The following is a 14,674-nucleotide window of genomic DNA, read 5'->3' on the forward strand; positions in this document are numbered from 1 at the left end:
GAGTCCATCAGATAAAAAAGGATAGGCAGGGATTAAGGATGGGGACTTGAGTTATTTTCATGAAGGTGCTTATTGCTTCCTGGAACTGTACTGACAGTATTTCTTCCTCAGGGAGCCTCACCAAAACACCCTCCTCAGGCAGTTTGTGACTCTTGTGCAAGAAAAAAGCAAACATACTTTTTGGGGACCTACTTCACAGGCAAGATGACTGTTATCTGACCAGGAATTAGCAATAATTTACTTCCTCTTGGGGAACTGGGAATACTTAAAAACAGTTTCTTGGGCTCATGGAACATAAGCTTCCTATATAGGAATACTAAAAATATGCAGTGATAATATTTAAACTCTTTATTTTCTTTTAAAAACTCCTAGTTTGATCAAGCAGTTATTGAACAGTTGGCAGCATGCCTGAATTAACAAACAATGAATAACCCAGTAAATATGCACATATTTCAGTTTGTATCAGGTCTAGTACACACCTCCAGGACTGAGCACTGTTCTCTGACTTGCTGATACAGCAAAGCGCGGACGAGGGACCCTTTTTGGGAGCGTCATCTGATGCAGGGCTGTGGGACAGCTTCAGGAATCCGAAGCAAAGCTCAGCTCTGTCTTAAGGACAGTCCAGAACCAAGTGTCCAATTCTTTTTGTCCACTCCCCTTGAAGACAGTTGTTTCTCATCCATTAGCAAAGGCAGCCATAACTGCAAAGCTGATGGAGACCGCCTGTGTTTTCAGCAGTCTTCACCTGACTCCAAAGAACACAACATATGAGAGAAAAGAAGAGCCTAAATATGCACAAATACAAAGCTTAAGAAGTTGCTACTTGGGATGGGAGCAGAATTCTATTCATACCAGCAAGGGCATCTCATGTTTATAAAAACTATTTTTTTCTGTTGAGTGTGAAAGTATATGAATCACACACACGACAAATGTGTGATACTCCCTTAAAAGTAAAAAGCTTGGGAGAAACTGCTAGATGATTACTTTCAACCTGATCAGATTGTTAGTCCCCCACTTCCCAGCCATACTGCATTACAGCTTCAGCAGAAAAATTTACTCATGTCAGACACAAAACAGAAAACGCAAGTTAGAAGTTAACAGAAATGAGGAGTAACTGAAAGGAGCTGAACAGGTAGCGATAAAGCACTAACCAGACACTGCTCCTTCAGAGATGCTTTAGGAAAATATTTCTTTTCCAGTCTGGAGCTTGGGAGAGCCTCAGTGCCCAGCAGTGTTACAGGGGAGCGTCCCAGATGCCTCACTCCAAAGTAAAACATGAGCAATTCTACTAAATTCCTGGACTCTGTTAACTCAATAGGAATTCTGTCATCTGCTTCACCCAAAGAAATGAGAGTGTGGTATCAAATGTGGCTGATTGAGACAGAAAGCACCCAGCATCCTGTTGGCCTTTCAGCACCAGTCACTTCCCAGCTTCCTTTTCCTTTACCTAAGGTCAGAGAAGAAGAGGAAAGGAATTACAACCACAAAGATTTCTCTAAAATTTAGGTTTTCTTGGATCTTAATTTTAGTCATATGGATCAGAAAAAGCATCCATCACAGTCTCTTCTGTCAGTGTTCAAAGATGCCATGGCTCTTCTGTCCACCTCCGGTAGATAACCATCTAAATCTAGATTTCCCTATGAGAGAACTACATCTCTTCACCTTTTTAAAAGCTTGGTTCTATCTACAGCTGCCCTTCATGTAGAGATACATAGAAGAATCAAATCATAGGAACTGCATAAAGCTGAGGAAGAAATACGAACAATCTAGCCCAAAAGACATTTTGGAGGTTAGAATAAAAGATTTTTAAAAACAAACAAATGAAAAAACCACCACAGACCATTCAACATGCAAAGCTTCCACCTGAAACTGCTATGAGAGACAGATATGTTTTGAAGAGCTGCTGTGGATGTTACTCCTCAAAACTCAAATCTCCATGTTTGTGAAGCCATCTCAGATCCCTAACAAAAGACTAGTCCAAGGTAGCTGTCAAGATGGACAGGACGTTCCAAAGTAAGCGTAACATGGGCAACTTGAGTCGCCGGTTGGTGAAGCTGCTCTCTGTTCCTGTTGGCAACGCAGGCAATTAAGGGAGCCCAGTTCCCCAGCTAAGCTGGATGCAGAAGGTGACATGGTGTAACTACCCTCACATCTCCACTGCTTCCCCACTGCTCCCTGCTCTCCTGCCTGGGCTGAGGAACTGCCTGTGTGAGAAAGATCTCTATGGGATAAACTGGCTGAAGTAGCTCCAGCTCTAGAGTTCACCTCCCGGCTCTCCTTTCCAACAACACTACCTGTTGCAGACCTGTTGATTCTGCTTTTTCTTTCAAACATTTAATCAGAAGTTACTAGTCATAAATGTAGCAATAACATACCTATTCTTAGGTACAAATTACCTGAAGGTTAATACGTAAGTCACAGCAACAGTATAAGGCACTGTTCCTAACAAAGATTGCTTACCAGGATTTCTGGTGTATTGCTGTTTTAATGCAGAATTCATCCCATGTTCTTCAGCAGAATGAAATTACACTGGCAATTTTTCAATAATTCTGGGTAACGAACTTGCAGAGTTTCAAGGTAATCTAGATGTGGTTTGGGGCTAACTATTAAACAGACATTTTATGGTGCCATAGTGTCATGTAAGTTTGTTTCACAAGTAACTCCAATAATTAATTAAGGCTTGTAGAAATCACTTACTGAGAGGATAGCCCAAAGCATTATTTTTCCCCATGCTATTTTCACATTCTACATTTATTGTTGTTCAAAGAGAAATTCAAGTATCTCACTATTTATTTCTGAAGAGATGAGAACATGATGCAGTGCTGCTCATTAAATATCCATAGTTGTTCTCTCATCAACTTCCATTAGGTCCCATTTCTAGATTTAATGATTTCTCAGTTCCCTTAATGATCTCCCAAGGTAAGACCAAGCTCATTGGGTTTTTTAGTGCACTCATTGGTCAACTTGCTGTTCAGACTCTGCCTCAGCTCAATATTCGCAACATTGACTGAAACATCTCTCTCCCCATTGAAGGTAAATTCTACTTAAAAAAGCAATTCAACATAATTAACCTCTTGCCTCTATTTCTTTCAATGCATCTGACAAAGTGGTTTCCCTCCATTGGAGCTCTGGAATAATAAACCTGTAGAAAGTAGCCAGTAACTGTATGGTAAGATTTGCTTTCATGAACCTCAATTATGCCTCACAAATGAAACACCTAAGTTACAACTAAATGCCGGGAGCAGAAGTAAACTTAATTTATAAAAAACAACAGCAATTGATAAAGCATGCCTTAGCAACTGCTAATGCTATTCACTTGGTCAAGAAAGCTGCTATTTACTTAACATGACAGACTCACTTCAAACAAGAAAGAGAAAGACCTGGTGGAAGGCTGAGAGATTACTAAAACAAGATACATAATATTGGTAACATTAACATGTATCTCACCCTCGAGTATATCTGCAAGTGTGTCAGAGACATGTGGAACAGGGAGGGAAAAAGACTGGTCAGCTAACAACCCAGTTCTGTTATATCAGCACTTCCATTTTTGAGGTTTTACTCCCCATTGGCTATATTCTCTTATAATCCTTCGTCAGTCCATCACCAACAAATTATGCAAATGATGGCTTAAGCATCAAACCACAGATACACTCATGTTAGGCCTGATCTGAATGGCCAAGAGAGTGGGACTGGCCTCACCATGAGGAAACTCGACAAGAGGTTCAGCAGGAGCTGAGGAAACCAGCTCAGGTAGACTTTGGACATAAGGAGCTGGAGGAGGAGAAAAAGCAGGAGGAGGAAGGCCTTGGTGCACAGGGAGCAGATATGTTCCTCTGGTGCACAGGCTTCATAGATGTAACAGAAAGGAGCAGGCAGAAGAGAGAGAATTGGTATATAAGAGATAAAACTGGAAGCAAAATCTGGCTACTGTGTTCAACAGACCATGTATTCACTTTTACGCACAGTTCTGGTTTGTCCTGAAGCATTTGTTTGCAGCGCAACAGCTTTCTAGATCTTCACAGTATTTTTAAGGCTTAAGTGTATTATCTCCTCCCAACTACTGAACAGTGATTCACGCATTATGCTACTTAATCTAAAATAAACACTCATTAGCTAATTTCCTTGTAGGTACCAGTGATATTTACGTGAGACTTTTTAAAATCAGTATCACCTTTTGCAAGTGCCAAAGGTACCAGCGCAGAGCAAAAAAACTTTTTTCATGACAGCCAATTCCATTCCATAATGAAACTAGTGGGAGTTAGGCCCTTCACTTCCATGGGCACAATTCTGCACTCTAAATCATAAAAACAGTGCTCCTTGCTGCTTACTTAGGAAGTAAAGAGTTTCTTCTTTGCATCAAGCTGAAAATATCAGCTGGAGAAAAAAACATACAAAGAAATCAATCAGCAAGTGTCATTCAGCAGAAAGTGTAAGAATTTGTTTTGCATTCTCTGAGAACAGCCAGGTCCCTTGTTTATGTTTTTGATGTAAGTAAATGCAAAGCAAATGGAGTCAAAGTCTACTACTAGTCAGCAAAGTTCAGCACATGGCAATCTTTCCTAAACGGGGTATAATTAGAGAAGCTTTTTTCTTTTGCTTGTAATAAGATTAATTACTTGACATTATAGTTTCCATTTTTTTCCTATATAGACTTTTTGAACCCAGAAATGCTCTATCAGCAGATTCTACTCATGCTCAAAAGCAAAACTTGAGTGACAAAATCAGCATGCTCCACTAAGTCACTCATTTTTAATATGGCCAATGCGCAGAATTTATTTTTCTTCTTTTCACCACATACTTAAAGAAATATAGCATAAAGCAAATAAACCCACATATTTTATCATAAATGAAAGCCATAAAATACCTTATTATCATGATTTTGTCTGAAAGGTTTTATTAGCAGGCAACACAGGCCAGACACTAAATCAATTTCATTAGGTAAATGCATCTCCAAGAAGCTTCTGGCAGGGCATATCTTGTAAAGTGGAAAATCCTTCCCACTGATGCAAGTTGAGAGCACGTTAATGCATTACGTCATTCTAAATTGGATCTTGCACTTAATGCTGATGAAGGCAGCTCCTCCAGACCTATAGGACTGAAGTCATTAATAGACCTCTCAGCATGCTGAAAAAATAAAAGAAACCCACACATTTTTTGGCATGGAGAATTCAAAGTCTATCAGTGGTATTTCTTTTGTGCATACATTTACCTTGGTTGCTATAGCCAGTACAGAACAGCAGAACTGCGTACAGACCTCTGACCCAAGGGGGAGATAAATGCATACACCTCCCTTATGAATGCAGCATTTGACCCATTTCTGTCTGCGCAGCAGAAGCTGCTTCACAAGGCCAAGTTGCAACAGCAATGCCCAGTGAAGCAAAGTTTAGCAAAAGATGGAGGTGTACACCAATCCACCTCTCCCTCCCTTTTCACTTTGGACTCATGCACCTAGGCAGGTCTCATCATGACTGACACAAATTTAAAGGACTGGGTGTCTATGACACTATTGTCTCTAGGACAGGACCTCCAGGTCCAACAGGAGAATGATCCCCTCAGTAACCAGTAAGACCAGTTTGGCCCCAGGGCAGAGGAGGTGACACTAACTCTTGTCTCACCTTAAGGGAGGAGTGGGCCAGCCACCACAGCCATGGCTCTCCTACTCTTCCTCTCCAAAGGCCCCACAGGGACAGGAAAATGCCACTGGAGTCAGACATACATGACCCCAGAGCAAAATTCTACGGACAAACTCTCTGTAAACTCCTCTGCAGAGGGAAAACAGCAGATGAATGATCTATCTCTTTCTTAAAAGCCCTCTGCAAACCTGCCTTTGAGGCTATTAGTCTTGAGCACTAGTGAGGGAGTGAACTTGTATTGCCCACTAGATGGAAGCTGGAATGTTTCCACTCACAAACAATAAATGCACAGAAAATATGTATAATTCCATGTCAGTAAATGCTCTATCATAAAACTATCCACCAAGATAATGTCAAAAAATAATAACACAAATGTGAAAAACAGCTGAGTTGCAAAGAGTGAATCTTTTTCAGGATACTGATGTTTGTGACTAGTTACACACACAAAAAGACCTTTAAAGCTCAAAACAAGTATCACTCATAAATGCTACAGTCATCTATCATCTTTCTGATATGCCAATTCTCTTGACATTACAGTTGGTAGTAAGGAGGGAAAGAAAAGGAGGAAAAGAGAAGCATTGCAGAAAATTTTCACTGCTGGAAGGTACCATTTACAAAGTGCTTACTATTTTACATTTATACTGAAACAATGCCCAGGAGCTCTAGTAAGGCGTGTACTCCGAAAGTTTTTATCAAAGATCGACATCTGTATCTCTAATGGAGCACAGCCAAAGAAGACATGACCCAAAGATTAGAGAAAGAAACATATAAACAAATCAAGTGTATCATTGACATGTAGAGAGATATATATACAGAGAGATAGATACACATATATTTAAAAAATCTAGACTTAAAGCTTAAGTTATCATTAATAGAAAAATTAATACATATGCTCTGCTAGCCATAAGATCTTGACTGATTTCTGATGAGAACAGCAGCCAATGGGGAATTTTTACGAATCTTCTAAAGAGGGAAACCAAATACAGAGTAAGACTACAGAAGTATCTACATGTCTGTACATACATGCACACACCCATAGAGTTATCAAAACGTACACCCAGAACAGCATAAATGTAATGTCCAGCAGCATAATTTTCACAGAAAAAAACCCACTGTTCTTCTCCGATATGCCACAGCCACATACCAGTCGTCCACTGTAGATGACTGGACATACCATAATCATATCTGACATATGTATTTTAAATGGGTAAAATTTTTTTAGGTTTACAGTCCTGGCCCCTCTTCTCTATTGTAACTTCATTGTAACTTGTATTGTAAGGTTCCTACAGTCTAACAAAATCATGTAACTTTGGGCTTAGCATCCTCAGCTGCATGACAGAGGGGGTCATGCAGTAATATTGCTGACTGCAACAACCTTTTCTGATTTGGACCTTAATAGTATTAGTCTAAGCCCTGCAGAGTCACCTCTGCTTAGGAAACAGTGCCTGTTTTATTCTGCTTCCACGGGCATGGAAGAAGAATTAAACTCCTGGCACTATTTATCTGGCTCGTAAATGCAGATGGAGCATAATGTTTTACACAGCAACCCTCTGCCCCCGTTCCAGTCAGATAATCACCAGCTTTCCTATTCTGATTTACCTGCCTACAGCCTCAGGATTTTGCAGGCCAAGTACATGCCCTTGTGGCAGTCCTAGTAAACCTTGGAAGCTGAAAGTCAAGCCTTACACACAGGGAGCCAAGAAAAATAGAAAAAAAAAAAAAAAAAGAAGAAAACAGAAGAAGGAAGAAAAGGTAGGGAGAAAGGGAAAAGGAAAGCTTTTGCCCTGGTGTATACTCCTTTCTTTACACTATTTTTCTCAGAGTAATAAGCTCCTCTCAATCTATTATCTTCAGGGATGCAATATATGTGTATATATATGCATGTGGTGGGGTCATAACAGGAGACTTACATTGCCTGTGTAATTATTTTTCTTGTTATTCTGATTATTGTTGGACTAAATGCTTCATTATATGCCTTTTTTTTTCAAATATGATTATTCATTAAATAAGAGAGAGGGATTTAGGGGAGGTAATATCAGAAAATCAGGGCATGCCTCAGGTAGCCTCTCATCCCCACAACTACCCCACCGACCCACAGAAGGGCAAAAAGGAAAAGTGCCACGCTTTGGTCCTTCCGATTTGCTTTATGGCCCATCCTTCATTTGTTCGACTCTTGAAGATATGTAACTGGCCTAGTATTGATTACTCACCCTTACCAAGATAAGAGTGAGAAAGAAACCTGGGAAGATGAGAGAAGCCTATGATGACCAGGAGCTTCCTCTAAGTGCTGACTTCCCTGTCCCGCCTGCCTGCAAGACACAGTAATATTAAACCCATGCAGACCCATCTCCAGAAAGATTCCATTTGCTTCAGAGGATCTTTGCTATGGCAAAAGCAGTCCTACAGTCCCAGTCAGACCAGAAGAAACATGGGGAAGGCTCATGCTCCAAGGGCAACTGCAGGAGGTAGCACTTGTGCTGCAGCGTGCAAGAAATATATAATGAGATGAAGTTTTGTTGAAGGCTTTCCCTAAGGAATTCCCAGAAAAGTGACCTCGGAAGGTTCTGTTATCTGGGTAGAGTTTAATCATCTATCATAATGAACATTAAGCTTTTTTATCAATTTACTGGAAAAAAATACCAACCTTCTCCTGTTTTCTTGACAGTTTACTCCTCAGTGTCTGTATTTAATCTCAACAATTCTAGGCATTTCTACCTCCTTAAGTAAATGCATCCGTTAAAGTTCTAAAATTACCATTTATATTTGCTCCAATGTCTCGTGAAGCATTTTGCAGGTCACTTCATTTCGCTGAAAGAACATAAGCAAAACAATGTGTTTCCTGGGCATTCTCTCTTATTCAAATTTGGTAGATTACCTCTAAGATACCTATGTAACATATGGTTCATATATTTTGTCTGTCTGAAAAGTAATTTCCTAATCAAGACTTCCACTTTACGGTGAGATTCTGCCACCAAAGATTCTGTTCAGAAACTGACTGGGTTTTTTTCTGTAAAAAGAAAAAAAAATTACCAGGACTAAAGTAACTGAAAGCTGAATAAGAAAGCCTGGAACTATAATTTTGAAATGGCACATTATGAAAACTCCTCTCCTCCTTCATTAGCTAGCTACAAAACAAACAATGCTTCAGCAACATTATCACATTAGAGATGACAACAAAGGAACAACTGAAGGCTTTGCCTTCATCATGATTAATTTCAGTTTGTGAGATAACATAATGTAGTTTTTACAAGTCTAGTTCCACTCTACTATAAAAGGCAACTCAGCTTGCAGAAATTGCTGATTACACTGACCTCAAAGGACTGGATAACAAGAAGCTAAATCAATTAGGAAATCTTTCAAAAACCAGTAACATTTATTTTGCGGAAATGTGAGGGAAAGCCCTGGTTAATTCACAGGTGTGGTTTATAAATAGTCCTGTTGTTTGACCCTAACGTGCGCTAAAAAGTGCACTTGGACAACACAAGAGGCCTTGATACATCTATTGTAAATGGTATATATTTGGTCAGGTTTCCATGGAAGCCTTCAGGAGAGGAAAGAAGATTAAAGAAGGGAGGAGCAGGCAATGACCATAGATAACCACAAGCTTCAAAAGAAGTGGAAAGCCCAAAATCTTTTATGTTCTGGTACAAATGATTGGACTGCTCCTCAATATAGCCACCTGAAAAGTAGGCATCAATCTAAAGTAGACCCTGGGTGCTCTGAACAGTCAAAGATAAAGAGGTGTATCCAGAGCACAATTTGTCCTGCCCTAAGATAGGTGATGCCTGGGAGCTGCCCATTCCCTGCAGTAACAGTAGAGAAAGCCTAGCTTAGACTAGATAATTAGCACATTTGGGGTTTATATGGAAAAATTTACACGTCAGGAATCTCTCTCAATATAAACATAGATCTTATACTGAAGTCAAGGAAAGCTATGCAGAATTCAGGCTTAAGTAATGTTTGTGAGGGAAGTAGCAGCAGAAAGGTTGGGGAAATCCCTACAGAGAGACACCAGTAGAATACTATTAAGACAAGCAAGACATACAATATTATAGTGACAGGAAAAATGAGGTGGTTTTGTCATACATGGCCTAGAAGTTAATTTACATACATGGTCAGTAGCATAGACACATTGAGGAAAGGTTCAGAGAGAGTCTCGTTGCTTCTTTACAACAGCAATAGTAACAGAAGAAAAGCTGGTGTGCAAATCCTCTCTTAATACAACTAAAGCCCCTCTTGAAAGCAGAATTTCCTTTGAGAACCGAGTACTGTAATTCCTGAAAGAATTATTATTCTGCATGCTGAATTGCCCTGAACCCCACAGGGCAAACTAAACAAATACTGTCAGGCATATCTTGTATTCTGTAGGACTGCCTTCTCCTCCAGAGTCCTGAAGGATGCTGCCATTCAGCAGAGATAACATATGCCAGAGAGGTGGTGGATGCTCCATCCCTGGAGACGTTCAAGGCCCGGTTGGATGAGGCCCTGAGCAACATGATCTAGTTGGAGATATCCCTGTTCCTTGCAGGGGGGTTGGACTAGATGACCTTTGAAGGTCCCTTCCAGCCCTAACGATTCTATGATTCTATGATTCTATATATCATTATATTGTGAATACATATATGACACTAAAATTAGTAGGTTAACTGAAAGCAAAACATATTATTTATAGGTGTCTAAAATCCATTTTGGGAGACAGGTAACAGATCAAGGCAACAATTATACATATCTGATAAAGATCATGATTGGTGTATCCAGCAAAGACTAAGAAGTCTAGGATGCAATTAATGTTCTAATAAACTTATTAATTTTCTAGCCTGAGTGGATATACATATATTTATCAAATATGTATTCAATTTACTATGAATTAAGCTACCCATCTCTAGAGGAGCAACTCAAGCAGTAGGAAGGAAAGGCGATGCTTCTCAACTTTACAGCAAGTTTCATCTCTCTAATGCCTGAAGTGCAGCGGTGCGCAGGAAAGCCAGCCCCAGCGCAGCCTGGTCCCATGTGACCACGCAGTGTGGAGACCAGGCCACAGCATGGGTGTAATGACGGTCTGAACACAGGCAGCATTGCACCCTTGTGTAGACAAGCACAGGGTTAACACATGACATCTGGGGAGGAGATGAGGGAGCTGTGTCCTTTTTTGAAGAGATTTCAGCGCAGCACCACTATAGCTCTGAAGATGCTCTCCTGCTTTCTTACTTCCCACTGCTCCTTTACCTTGGCTCAGCATGGCTGAGGAACTTTCCCTGGATATTATCCCTGATCTTGGCTCTCTGCACTTGCAAGCAAGCCCCTTCCTCTGCCTTCCTTTGCGCAGGGAGCACCTTCCATCCCTGGCCCCCATCCTGTCCGCAGAGATCACAAACCCCACTCTGGAGACACTTGTGTCATCTCCACTGTCCCTGGGGCTGCCATGCTCACCCCTCAAAAGCACAGCCACAGGCTTCTACCTCCATCAAGCCTCCTCAGCCATCCCCAGGTCTTCACCACTACTTCTTCCTCCCAACAGCTCTGGAGGCAGCTGCAGAGAACATTGCATTGAGGAGCGTGTTAGACGGCCAGACTGTCGAGGACAACAGTTACTACGTGGCCACAGGCTTGTCCAAAGAGCTGGCGCCTGTCCACATGCTGCTCTGCAGGCTTGTCCTCTGCATCATCCCTCCCAACGCCAGGTGCCTATTTAGAGTCTGGGGTGTATTCCCAATCACTGCATCCAAATTAAAACAAATTTACACAACCGCAAATAGAAGGTCTCCAGACAATATGCTTTTTGGTTTCCTTTCCTTGATGAGAAGCATTTCCCGTGGGAAACAAGATTACCACTCGTCTCTCTGATATCAAACTGAAGTCCTGTGTGGCTGTATTCCCAGCCCGCTTCTGCTGAACTGCTGCAGTTTGTCATTTAAAGGTGGTTTTGAATATAAAAAGTCAAAGATGATTTGGTTAAACCTGAATCAGAAGAAAGGATTAGGAAGGCAGAGGAATAATAATACATCAATTTAGCAAAGTTCTTGCTGTGAATATAAAAAAGTATATCAGTAATCTACATTGATTGCTTGGAGAAAATTCAGAGTGCATGAGTGTTCTGTTATCTTTGCACTGCACCTTTTTTTGTTGTGCTTGTACCAATGCATATTTTACAAAGATTAATATGCTCTCACCAAATCTGTACAGTCTTATGAAATCCATGGAGACATCTGGCGACAAGCTATCAGATCTTTTTTTTTGCATGTTCCTTACAAACAAATTAGTAACCAGTGAAGTATTCTTAAGCGAGAGGGTAAAATGAAATGGGTGCTTTATTGATGCAGAGAGATCAGTGGGAATTCAAAATAGGAAGCTGCAAGGTAACATCAGGTTGAGTGAAAGATCTTTTCCCCTGAATTTGGAAATAGCAAGTAGCTATTGAAAGAGTGCATAAAGTAGAAAGGGATCACCTAAAACCGTCATAATTTAAACAGTTAATAATATCTTTGGCAAACTTGTATGTTTTCACTGACTTCACAGGAATACACAATGCAAGGTTATGTCTTACCTAAAAAGGAGCAAAAGGAAACAAATGCAGCTTTGTTTTACCAACTGGAAAAAGAACTATCATTAGTAGATTCTATCAAACTCAATAATTTATTCCGCATTTTCACCTCCTTTTATCTTGGAAGATAACCCTTTGTTACTAACTGAATTTAGCAGCCATATTGGAACATACATCATTCCATTCCATCCCATCCCAACGAACTACTAGAAAGTCAGCTTAACATGGCATCAAAATAGATATTGAGAGTCTGATGCATAAAGTTTCTATTGACATCAATTGCTCTTGAGTCAGACACTGAACCACCACTAAAAAGCTTGCCTGTGACTGACTTATGTTATTAGACTCAGCAGTGATAAAGCAAACAAGGTTTAGACATGGAAATTTTTTAAGACACTTAACAGAAAAGCAGCCAATAAGTTCACAATATTCATTCTAATTCTAATAAAGATCTGCTAAATCCAAAGGGGTTGGGGTAGACTTTCACGGAAAAAGTAGTTTTGGAATGAGCAAAGTCTGCACCACACACCACAAAAAATACCAGCACTGTAACACATTTGGGAGGTTTGCTTGGAAGTGAGGGCGAAGTACAGCTGCAGGCAAACAAAAATACCTTGCAGCTCTCATGAGGGCAGTTCACACAATATTTGTGTCCTTTATCCATAGTCTAGAAGAGCTGTGCAGCTTTAGGTTGACAAGCATTACAATGAGCCGCCCGTTTTAAAAAAAATCACACTAGAAAGATTTACAGCACATTTACAAGATCTAGCACTAATTTTTTGCAAGAACACACAATGGATCACTATTGAAACACAGACTTAGATCAGTCATTTGCCCTGCTAGGAGGCAGGGCTGTCACCTTCTTTGTCATCGAGACATTTAGGTAAGTAAAAGGCAAACATAGCGATGGATTTATGTGGTGCAATGTAATTTTGCTATGCTTAAACCAAACATCTGTATAGCCTAACAAATATCATGCCCTCCTGAATACTACTTCAAAGTCCAAGAGCATATCCATCAAGGCAATTACCTACAACAAAACCAGCTGTAAATCGAATGCCAGAAATCAGAAAACACAGCAAGATGGTTTCACATCAGCCTTGAAGCTCGGATAGTTCTCCTGGCCATCACAGCCTGTAAGCACGGATTTCAGGAAAACTGCAAAAAATCCACCACTGTCTTCAACCAAGACCCCTGACTGTGAATGCACCTCCACTGTGTAGTCAGGAGAACCACGAACAAGCTCTGACTGCATCTGGAGCAAATTCACTCTGCCTGACATCTCAATCAGCCAAGAGTCAGGTCAGCACAGCACGGGGCCTGAGCTGGAGGAAACCAATATCCCTTGTGCTTCAGCTGCTTTTTACTCCCCTTTCACAGTAGGATTATGAGGATGAAGAAAGTTATGTGTCAAAGTAGCAACTATCGTGCTAGTGGCACCTTGTTGTTAAGGCAATGAGTAGGCCTGTGGAAAAGTAGTAAGCAATGAGAAATGAAGAAAAAGGAAACAAATGCACTAAAAAGGGTGGAATAATGTACCATTAAAATAAAACAACTCTAGTAGTTATTGGAGCTATTGCTACTCTAAAGGTAGGTTAAAAATTGAGAAGTATGGCCAAGTTGCTCACTTTTAATGGACAGGCATTGACAATTACAAAAATAATAGCTGTAGAGCTAAAATAGTACCATTTGTTTCACTTGGACTCTGAAAGCCGCCATCTTCCTTTCCACAGAATCCAGACATTTAAATTCCCAAATAGTTAGTTAATCAATCTGTAGTACAAGAAACGAAAGGAAAATCATTGACCCTGCTGGAAAATGACAAGGGTTTATGCACATCTCAGATCCATCGTGTAGTTTGCTCGTGGTGGGAAGTCGGTTGGCAGTTAAGTATCTGGAGACTGGACAAGCTGCACGTTGCACATACCGCAGAGCCACATTACACCAAGATCTCAGTCCTCAAACATCTCCAAAAGGACAATAAGGTAATTCCTGTGACTGTTCACCACTGGGCAACTCACATACATCCCTGAATGCCTGAGGCCCAAAATCAGTAATGCGTTTAAGTGCTTGCCTTTGATCAGGCTGTGCCAGTGTGCACCCTAATTTAAGCTTCACTTATGAACAGGAGATACGTTAATATACAGAATAGTCATTGCCAGAAAAATACACTGTCAGTTTCCAAAAAAGAGGTGAGTGAGAGGAAGACCTATGTGCTGCAGAAATTCTTGGTTCATACGTTTCCTCTAATTACCAACTCAATGAGTGCCCCTTTGTTTTTCAGGTCACTCTCCAATTATATATTACATGTTTCCTTCGTTCCACGACCTCTAATTCTTTTCCAGTGTTGCAGAATTAACTGGACAGGGTTCTTAATCTTGTCTCTACAAAGAACTTGTTGTAATTGCAATGAATGCTTTCATTTTGCTGGTGTCTGAAATACGATTTGCAGGGGGGAAGGGGGAGTGCGGGCTGATGCTAGTCCCATCATTAATAACAT

This window comes from Tauraco erythrolophus, chromosome 9, assembly GCF_009769465.1.
Source record: "Tauraco erythrolophus isolate bTauEry1 chromosome 9, bTauEry1.pri, whole genome shotgun sequence".
NCBI classification, from domain to species: domain Eukaryota; kingdom Metazoa; phylum Chordata; class Aves; order Musophagiformes; family Musophagidae; genus Tauraco; species Tauraco erythrolophus.